Consider the following 12,501-nt stretch of genomic DNA (forward strand, 5'->3'; position numbering starts at 1 on the left):
GCCTCCTACTTTACCCTTTTGCGAAACTCGGTGTGCAGCTCATAACAATAGTCTCTGAACCCCTCTCCCCCATACAGCCATAAAAGTCCACCTTCGATATGCACAACCTGTTACAATATTACATGACATGTTTTATACTGTTATACACAAAATATTTTCGCTGTTACCGTAATTACCTCCACCACCAAAGTTATGTTTTCACCCCTCTCAGTTTGTCCGATTGTCTGTCTGTCCGTTTGTGAACAAAATATCTCAAAAAGTTGTGGACGGATTTGGACGAAACTTGGTGGACCGGTTGTGTGTCTGACAAGGACGATTCGATTCGATTTTGGTGAAGATCTGAATATAGATTCGGATATGAGAATTATTTAAGTGATTCTTCACCATTTGGAGATAGGGCCAAAAACGATACATAGCAAGCTATCTCAAAAAGTTGTGGACGGATTTGGATGAAACTTGGTGGACAGGTTGTGTGTCTGACAAGGACGATTCGATTCGATTTTGGTGAAGATCTGAATATAGATTCGGATATGAGAATTATTTAAATGATTCTTCACCATTTGGAGATAGGGCCAAAAACGATACATAGCAGGATATCTCAAAAAGTTGTGGACGGATTTGGACGAAATTTGGTGGACAGGTTGTGTGTCTGACAAGGACGATTCGATTCGATTTTGGTGAAGATCTGAATATAGATGCGGATATGAGAATTATTTAAGTGATTCTTCACCATTTGGAGACAGGGCCAAAAACAATACATAGCAGGATATCTCAAAAAGTTGTGGACGGATTTGGACGAAATTTGGTGGACAGGTTGTGTGTCTGACAAGGACGATTCGATCCGATTTTGGTGAAGATCTGAATATAGATTCGGATATGAGAATTATTTAAGTGATTCTTCACCATTTGGAGATAGGGCCAAAAACGATACATAGCAGGATATCTCAAAAAGTTGTGGACGGATTTGGACGAAATTTGGTGGACAGGTTGTGTGTCTGACAAGGACGATTCGATTCGATTTTGGTGAAGATCTGAATATAGATTCGGATATGAGAATTATTTAAGTGATTCTTCACCATTTGGAGATAGGGCCAAAAACGATACATAGCAAGATATCTCAAAAAGTTATGGATGGATTTGGACGAAGTTTGGTGGACAGGTTGTGTGTCTGACAAGGACGATTCGATTCAATTTTGGTGAAGATCTGAATATAGATTCGGATATGAGAATTATTTAAGTGATTTTTCACCATTTGGAGATAGGGCCAAAAACGATATATAGCAAGATATCCCAAAAAGTTATGGATGGATTTGGACGAAATTTGGTGGACAGGTTGTGTGTCTGACAAGGACGATTCGATTCGATTTTGGTGAAGATCTGAATATAGATTCGGATATGAGAATTATTTAAGTGATTCTTCACCATTTGGAGATCGGGCCAAAAACGATACATAGCAAGATATCTCAAAACGTTATGGATGGATTTGGACGAAATTTGGTGGACAGGTTGTGTGTCTGACAAGGACGATTCGATTCGATTTTGGTGAAGATCTGAATATAGATTCGGATATGAGAATTATTTAAGTGATTCTTCACCATTTGGAGATCGGGCCAAAAACGTTACATAGCAGGATATCTCAAAAAGTTGTGGACGGATTTGGATGAAACGTGGTGGACAGGTTGTGTGTCTGACAAGGACGATTCGATTCGATTTTGGTGAAGATCTGAATATAGATTCGGATATGAGAATTATTTAAGTGATTCTTCACCATTTGGAGATAGGGCCAAAAACGATACATAGCAGGATATCTCAAAAAGGTTGTGGACGGATTTGGACGAAATTTGGTGGACAGGTTATGTGTGTGACAAGGAATAATCGATTCACTTTTGGTGAAGATCCGGATGCAGCTAGTATAATTTTTAAGTGATTCTTCACTATTGAGTGATATGGTCAACCCTAGGTATGTTCAACCCTAGGCATGTCAACCCTAGGTAGGAGGTATGCTCTCTACTGAGTGCCGTTCTAATTTATCTCCTGAAATGTGTGTGAGGCTAACATTCCGTGGCTTTTCTAACCTTTGGCAGTAACAGCTTGTTCTCGTCCTTTGTGGAATTAATTCCAGACTATATACAGGTTTTTTTTTAACACAGTACTTAGTGCTGCTGTACGTCATAGTTATGAATGGTATGTAGGTCACGTAGCTGTTTTCTGTGCACTTGCCCTGTATGAGTATCACATCTATCGGTGCAGTATTTAGACAAACTATTTGGCACGTATGCAGTGTTATTGAAGAATTCAGCATTTTATATACGTCATACCAAATCGATGTGATGGTGATTATGTTGAGATTGATCTTTGTCAAACAGATTGAATCTCTTGGAGGAGGAATACAGTGGCATTGGGGGCAGTGGACAACAGGCGGACATGGGAGAATGGAAAAAAGCAACTCCAAAAGTTTGATTACCCCATTAGGACACTAAATACAACACTTGCGGATCAATTCAGCACTCCCCCGTAGTACTTCTGCGAACGACCTTGTGATGTCACAAGATGCAGTGCAGGCCCGTGATGCAATGTGGCTGAAATAATAGAGCGTGAAATCGAGTTGCTAACTTGCCTCCTCTTCTCTTTTCCATTTTTAGTAGTGCTAAGTGCAAAGTTTATGATGTGTTTTGAGATCCGGTTTATATCGGTCCTTAAACACATTTCACATATTGTCACCACAATACTCTGTTGTTGTTCCATTGTTCCATGTCATCACATATTAGGTGGGATGTTATCATATTGAGATGACGTCATTCACTGCTACCCACAGTGGCTGTTTACCACCAGCTATCGCAAGTTATTGGAAACACGGGAATAAGCCAATCTCATAATAATTGTTGTATTGGACATCATTTGAGCTATGGCATGTATGTATTTATCATCTATTCCTCTGAGAAGATGTAACCGAGGAAACTGAAACTTTCAGGGATTAATGAGGGTACCCTGAAGTTGTGCCTGTGCAATTTTCGTTTGATTCCATCAAGATTTGAAAAACATTTTTTGGAGTGATCGAGGCAGTTGGCCGTTGCCTATACACCGCCTAAATAAAGGGATGGGTCAGAAGAACATGTTGTATGCTTGGAACACCATCGCATGCAGGGAGGTTACTCTGCAATTTATTTAATGTGGAGGTTGCCATAGCTACATCCCAGCATTCCAATGCCGCACTTAGTGCTAATTATACTGCAGTCAACACCAAACAGAGAACATGGGCAGGGTATTGGCACACAATGTCGTACTCTTTTCAAAAAATACTGTGGGATATTCAATTTCCACACTCTAAATACAGATGGGAATGGGATAGTCGGCTCTGCATTACCAGTTCAAGAACAACCTGTTCCGAGACAGCGCCCTCTGCAGCCACCGCTTCACAACAGCAGTTTGTATTTGGGTGCGGCATCACATTTTCAATTTAAACACAGGTGTTTTTAGTTACCAAGTTTCTTGTAAAGTGCTTGCCAAGTGGCTTAAACATCCAGCATGCAGTCCACTCTAAACCGTTGAGGAACGCCTGGCTTGGCAAGCGCGAGCTAGCTTCTTGGTAACTGAACACATTAAAGTTACTTTGACATCAGTTACTGACATCAGTTACCAACTGAACACATTACTTCTTGGTAACTGAACACATTAAAGTTACTTTGACATCAGTTACTGACATCAGTTACCAACTGAACACATTACTTCTTGGTAACTGAACACATTAAAGTTACTTTGACATCAGTTACTGACATCAGTTAAAGTTACATCAGTTACCAACTGAACACATTACTTCTTGGTAACTGAACACATTAAAGTTACTTTGACATCAGTTACTGACATCAGTTAAAGTTACATCAGTTACGAACTGAACACATTACTTCTTGGTAACTGAACACATTAAAGTTACTTTGACATCAGTTAAAGTTACATCAGTTACGAACTGACATTACTTCTTGGTAACTGAACACATTAAAGTTACTTTGACATCAGTTAAAGTTACATCAGTTACTAACTGAACACATTACTTCTTGGTAACTGAACACATTAAAGTTACTTTGACATCAGTTACTGACATCAGTTAAAGTTACATCAGTTACTAACTGAACACATTACGTCTTGGTAACTGAACACATTAAAGTTACTTTGACATCAGTTAAAGTTGCATCAGTTACGAACTGAACACATTACTTCTTGGTAACTGAACACATTAAAGTTACTTTGACATCAGTTAAAGTTACATCAGATACTAACTGAACACATTACTTCTTGGTAACTGAACACATTAAAGTTACTTTGACATCAGTTACTGACATCAGTTAAAGTTACATCAGTTACGAACTGAACACATTACTTCTTGGTAACTGAACACATTAAAGTTACTTTGACATCAGTTACTGACATCAGTTAAAGTTACATCAGTTACGAACTGAACACATTACTTCTTGGTAACTGAACACATTAAAGTTACTTTGACATCAGTTACTGACATCAGTTAAAATTACATCAGTTACTAACTGAACACATTACCTCTTGGTAACTGAACAGTGAACACGTTAAAGTTACTTTGACATCAGTTAAAGTTACATCAGTTACGAACTGAACACATTACTTCTTGGTAACTGAACACATTAAAGTTACTTTGACATCAGTTAAAGTTACATCAGTTACCAACTGAACACATTACTTCTTGGTAACTGAACACATTAAAGTTACTTTGACATCAGTTACTGACATCAGTTAAAGTTACATCAGTTACGAACTGAACACATTACTTCTTGGTAACTGAACACATTAAAGTTACTTTGACATCAGTTAAAGTTACATCAGTTACGAACTGAACACATTGCTTCTTGGTAACTGAACACATTAAAGTTACTTTGACATCAGTTAAAGTTACATCAGTTACGAACTGAACACATTACTTCTTGGTAACTGAACACATTAAAGTTACTTTGACCTCAGTTAAAGTTACATCAGTTAATGTTACATCAGTTACTAACTGAACACATTACGTCTTGGTAACTGAACAGTGAACACGTTAAAGTTACTTTGACATCAGTTAAATTTACATCAGTTACGAACTGAACACATTACTTCTTGGTAACTGAACACATTAAAGTTACTATGACATCACTTAAAGTTACATCAGTTAAAGTTACATCAGTTACTAACTGAACACATTACGTCTTGGTAACTGAACAGTGAACACGTTAAAGTTACTTTGACATCAGTTAAAGTTACATCAGTTACGAACTGAACACATTACTTCTTGGTAACTGAACACATTAAAGTTACTTTGACATCAGTTACTGACATCAGTTAAAGTTACATCAGTTACTAACTGAACACATTACTTCTTGGTAACTGAACACATTAAAGTTACTTTGACATCAGTTAAAGTTTCATCAGTTACGAACTGAACACATTACTTCTTGGTAACTGAACACATTAAAGTTACTTTGACATCAGTTAAAGTTACATCAGTTACTAACTGAACACATTACTTCTTGATAACTGAACACATTAAAGTTACTTTGACATCAGTTAAAGTTACATCAGTTACTAACTGAACACATTACTTCTTGGTAACTGAACACATTAAAGTTACTTTGACATCAGTTAAAGTTACATCAGTTGAACTTATATCAGTTACTAACTGAACACATTACTTCTTGGTAACTGAACACATTAAAGTTACTTTGACATCAGTTAAAGTTACATCAGTTACTAACTGAACACATTACTTCTTGGTAACTGAACACATTAAAGTTACTTTGACATCAGTTAAAGTTACATCAGTTGAACTTACATCAGTTACTAACTGAACACATTACGTCTTGGTAACTCAACAGTGAACACGTTAAACTTAGTTTGACATCAGTTAAAGTTACATCAGTTACAAACTGAACACATTACTTCTTGGTCACTGAACACATTCAAGATACTTTGACATCAGTTAAAGTTACATCAGTTACGAACTGAACACATTACTTCTTGGTAACTGAACACATTTAAGTTACTTTGACATCAGTTAAAGTTACATCAGTTACGAACTGAACACATTACTTCTTGGTAACTGAACACATTTAAGTTACTTTGACATCAGTTAAAGTTACATCAGTTACTAACTGAACACATTACTTCTTGGTAACTGAACACATTAAAGTTACTTTGACATCAGTTACTAACTGAACACATTACGTCTTGGTAACTGAACAGTGAACACGTTTAAGTTATTTTGACATCAGTTAAATTTACATCAGTTACGAACTGAACACATTACTTCTTGGTAACTGAACACATTAAAGTTACTTTGACATCAGTTAAAGTTACATCAGTTACGAACAGAACACTTTACTTCTTGGTAACTGAACACATTAAAGTTACTTTGACATCAGTTAAAGTTACATCAGTTACTAACTGAACACATTACTTCTTGGGAACTGAACACATTAAAGTTACTTTGACATCAGTTAAAGTTACATCAGTTAAGAACTGAACACATTACTTCTTGGTAACTGAACACATTAAAGTTATTTTGAGATCAGTTAAAGTTACATCAGTTACGAACTGAACACATTACTTCTTGGTCACTGAACACATTAAAGTTACTTTGACATCAGTTAAAGTTACATCAGTTACGAACTGAACACATTACTTCTTGGTAACTGAACACATTAAAGTTACTTTGACATCAGTTAAAGTTACATCAGTTACGAACTGAACACATTACTTCTTGGTAACTGAACACATTAAAGTTATTTTGACATCAGTTAAAGTTACATCAGTTACGAACTGAACACATTACTTCTTGGTAACTGAACACATTAAAGTTACTTTGACATCAGTTAAAGTTACATCAGTTAAAGTTACATCAGTTACTAACTGAACACATTACTTCTTGGTAACTGAACACATTAAAGTTACTTTGACATCAGTTAAAGTTACATCAGTTAAAGTTACATCAGTTACGAACTGAACACATTACGTCTTGGTAACTGAACAGTGAACACGCTAAAGTTACTTTGACATCGGTTAAAGTTACATCAGTTACTAACTGAACACATTACTTCTTGGTAACTGAACACATTAAAGTTACTTTGACATCAGTTAAAGTTACATCAGTTACGAACTGAACACATTACTTCTTGGTAACTGAACACATTAAAGTTACTTTGACATCAGTTAAAGTTACATCAGTTACTAACTGAACACATTACTTCTTGGTAACTGAACACATTAAAGTTACTTTGACATCAGTTAAAGTTACATCAGTTACTAACTGAACACATTACTTCTTGGTAACTGAACACATTAAAGTTACTTTGACATCAGTTAAAGTTTCATCAGTTACGAACTGAACACATTACTTCTTGGTAACTGAACACATTAAAGTTACTTTGACATCAGTTAAAGTTACATCAGTTACGAACTGAACACATTACTTCTTGGTAACTGAACACATTAAAGTTACTTTGACATCAGTTAAAGTTACATCAGTTACGAACTGAACACATTACTTCTTGGTAACTGAACACATTAAAGTTACTTTGACATCAGTTAAAGTTACATCAGTTACGAACTGAACACATTACTTCTTGGTAACTGAACACATTAAAGTTACTTTGACATCAGTTAAAGTTACATCAGTTACAAACTGAACACATTACTTCTTGGTAACTGAACACATTAAAGTTACTTTGACATCAGTTAAAGTTACATCAGTTGAACTTACATCAGTTACTAACTGAACACATTACTTCTTGGTAACTGAACACATTAAAGTTACTTTGACATCAGTTAAAGTTACATCAGTTACTAACTGAACACATTACTTCTTGGTAACTGAACACATTAAAGTTACTTTGACATCAGTTAAAGTTACATCAGTTGAACTTACATCAGTTACTAACTGAACACATTACGTCTTGGTAACTCAACAGTGAACACGTTAAACTTAGTTTGACATCAGTTAAAGTTACATCAGTTACAAACTGAACACATTACTTCTTGGTCACTGAACACATTCAAGATACTTTGACATCAGTTAAAGTTACATCAGTTACGAACTGAACACATTACTTCTTGGTAACTGAACACATTTAAGTTACTTTGACATCAGTTAAAGTTACATCAGTTACGAACTGAACACATTACTTCTTGGTAACTGAACACATTTAAGTTACTTTGACATCAGTTAAAGTTACATCAGTTACTAACTGAACACATTACTTCTTGGTAACTGAACACATTAAAGTTACTTTGACATCAGTTACTAACTGAACACATTACGTCTTGGTAACTGAACAGTGAACACGTTTAAGTTATTTTGACATCAGTTAAATTTACATCAGTTACGAACTGAACACATTACTTCTTGGTAACTGAACACATTAAAGTTACTTTGACATCAGTTAAAGTTACATCAGTTACGAACAGAACACTTTACTTCTTGGTAACTGAACACATTAAAGTTACTTTGACATCAGTTAAAGTTACATCAGTTACTAACTGAACACATTACTTCTTGGGAACTGAACACATTAAAGTTACTTTGACATCAGTTAAAGTTACATCAGTTAAGAACTGAACACATTACTTCTTGGTAACTGAACACATTAAAGTTATTTTGAGATCAGTTAAAGTTACATCAGTTACGAACTGAACACATTACTTCTTGGTCACTGAACACATTAAAGTTACTTTGACATCAGTTAAAGTTACATCAGTTACGAACTGAACACATTACTTCTTGGTAACTGAACACATTAAAGTTACTTTGACATCAGTTAAAGTTACATCAGTTACGAACTGAACACATTACTTCTTGGTAACTGAACACATTAAAGTTATTTTGACATCAGTTAAAGTTACATCAGTTACGAACTGAACACATTACTTCTTGGTAACTGAACACATTAAAGTTACTTTGACATCAGTTAAAGTTACATCAGTTAAAGTTACATCAGTTACTAACTGAACACATTACTTCTTGGTAACTGAACACATTAAAGTTACTTTGACATCAGTTAAAGTTACATCAGTTAAAGTTACATCAGTTACGAACTGAACACATTACGTCTTGGTAACTGAACAGTGAACACGCTAAAGTTACTTTGACATCGGTTAAAGTTACATCAGTTACTAACTGAACACATTACTTCTTGGTAACTGAACACATTAAAGTTACTTTGACATCAGTTAAAGTTACATCAGTTACGAACTGAACACATTACTTCTTGGTAACTGAACACATTAAAGTTACTTTGACATCAGTTAAAGTTACATCAGTTACTAACTGAACACATTACTTCTTGGTAACTGAACACATTAAAGTTACTTTGACATCAGTTAAAGTTACATCAGTTACTAACTGAACACATTACTTCTTGGTAACTGAACACATTAAAGTTACTTTGACATCAGTTAAAGTTTCATCAGTTACGAACTGAACACATTACTTCTTGGTAACTGAACACATTAAAGTTACTTTGACATCAGTTAAAGTTACATCAGTTACGAACTGAACACATTACTTCTTGGTAACTGAACACATTAAAGTTACTTTGACATCAGTTAAAGTTACATCAGTTACGAACTGAACACATTACTTCTTGGTAACTGAACACATTAAAGTTACTTTGACATCAGTTAAAGTTACATCAGTTACGAACTGAACACATTACTTCTTGGTAACTGAACACATTAAAGTTACTTTGACATCAGTTAAAGTTACATCAGTTACTAACTGAACACATTACTTCTTGGTAACTGAACACATTAAAGTTACTTTGACATCAGTTAAAGTTACATCAGTTGAACTTACATCAGTTACTAACTGAACACATTACTTCTTGGTAACTGAACACATTAAAGTTACTTTGACATCAGTTAAAGTTACATCAGTTACTAACTGAACACATTACTTCTTGGTAACTGAACACATTAAAGTTACTTTGACATCAGTTAAAGTTACATCAGTTGAACTTACATCAGTTACTAACTGAACACATTACGTCTTGGTAACTCAACAGTGAACACGTTAAACTTAGTTTGACATCAGTTAAAGTTACATCAGTTACAAACTGAACACATTACTTCTTGGTCACTGAACACATTCAAGATACTTTGACATCAGTTAAAGTTACATCAGTTACGAACTGAACACATTACTTCTTGGTAACTGAACACATTTAAGTTACTTTGACATCAGTTAAAGTTACATCAGTTACGAACTGAACACATTACTTCTTGGTAACTGAACACATTTAAGTTACTTTGACATCAGTTAAAGTTACATCAGTTACTAACTGAACACATTACTTCTTGGTAACTGAACACATTAAAGTTACTTTGACATCAGTTACTAACTGAACACATTACGTCTTGGTAACTGAACAGTGAACACGTTTAAGTTATTTTGACATCAGTTAAATTTACATCAGTTACGAACTGAACACATTACTTCTTGGTAACTGAACACATTAAAGTTACTTTGACATCAGTTAAAGTTACATCAGTTACGAACAGAACACTTTACTTCTTGGTAACTGAACACATTAAAGTTACTTTGACATCAGTTAAAGTTACATCAGTTACTAACTGAACACATTACTTCTTGGGAACTGAACACATTAAAGTTACTTTGACATCAGTTAAAGTTACATCAGTTAAGAACTGAACACATTACTTCTTGGTAACTGAACACATTAAAGTTATTTTGAGATCAGTTAAAGTTACATCAGTTACGAACTGAACACATTACTTCTTGGTCACTGAACACATTAAAGTTACTTTGACATCAGTTAAAGTTACATCAGTTACGAACTGAACACATTACTTCTTGGTAACTGAACACATTAAAGTTACTTTGACATCAGTTACTGACATCAGTTAAAGTTACATCAGTTACTAACTGAACACATTACTTCTTGGTAACTGAACACATTAAAGTTACTTTGACATCAGTTAAAGTTTCATCAGTTACGAACTGAACACATTACTTCTTGGTAACTGAACACATTAAAGTTACTTTGACATCAGTTAAAGTTACATCAGTTACTAACTGAACACATTACTTCTTGATAACTGAACACATTAAAGTTACTTTGACATCAGTTAAAGTTACATCAGTTACTAACTGAACACATTACTTCTTGGTAACTGAACACATTAAAGTTACTTTGACATCAGTTAAAGTTACATCAGTTGAACTTACATCAGTTACTAACTGAACACATTACTTCTTGGTAACTGAACACATTAAAGTTACTTTGACATCAGTTAAAGTTACATCAGTTACTAACTGAACACATTACTTCTTGGTAACTGAACACATTAAAGTTACTTTGACATCAGTTAAAGTTACATCAGTTGAACTTACATCAGTTACTAACTGAACACATTACGTCTTGGTAACTCAACAGTGAACACGTTAAACTTAGTTTGACATCAGTTAAAGTTACATCAGTTACAAACTGAACACATTACTTCTTGGTCACTGAACACATTCAAGATACTTTGACATCAGTTAAAGTTACATCAGTTACGAACTGAACACATTACTTCTTGGTAACTGAACACATTTAAGTTACTTTGACATCAGTTAAAGTTACATCAGTTACGAACTGAACACATTACTTCTTGGTAACTGAACACATTTAAGTTACTTTGACATCAGTTAAAGTTACATCAGTTACTAACTGAACACATTACTTCTTGGTAACTGAACACATTAAAGTTACTTTGACATCAGTTACTAACTGAACACATTACGTCTTGGTAACTGAACAGTGAACACGTTTAAGTTATTTTGACATCAGTTAAGTTTACATCAGTTACGAACTGAACACATTACTTCTTGGTAACTGAACACATTAAAGTTACTTTGACATCAGTTAAAGTTACATAAGTTACGAACAGAACACTTTACTTCTTGGTAACTGAACACATTAAAGTTACTTTGACATCAGTTAAAGTTACATCAGTTACTAACTGAACACATTACTTCTTGGGAACTGAACACATTAAAGTTACTTTGACATCAGTTAAAGTTACATCAGTTAAGAACTGAACACATTACTTCTTGGTAACTGAACACATTAAAGTTATTTTGAGATCAGTTAAAGTTACATCAGTTACGAACTGAACACATTACTTCTTGGTCACTGAACACATTAAAGTTACTTTGACATCAGTTAAAGTTACATCAGTTACGAACTGAACACATTACTTCTTGGTAACTGAACACATTAAAGTTACTTTGACATCAGTTAAAGTTACATCAGTTACGAACTGAACACATTACTTCTTGGTAACTGAACACATTAAAGTTATTTTGACATCAGTTAAAGTTACATCAGTTACGAACTGAACACATTACTTCTTGGTAACTGAACACATTAAAGTTACTTTGACATCAGTTAAAGTTACATCAGTTAAAGTTACATCAGTTACTAACTGAACACATTACTTCTT

This window comes from Myxine glutinosa, chromosome 2 (assembly GCF_964187855.1).
Source record: "Myxine glutinosa chromosome 2, kmMyxGlut1.1, whole genome shotgun sequence".
NCBI classification, from domain to species: domain Eukaryota; kingdom Metazoa; phylum Chordata; class Myxini; order Myxiniformes; family Myxinidae; genus Myxine; species Myxine glutinosa.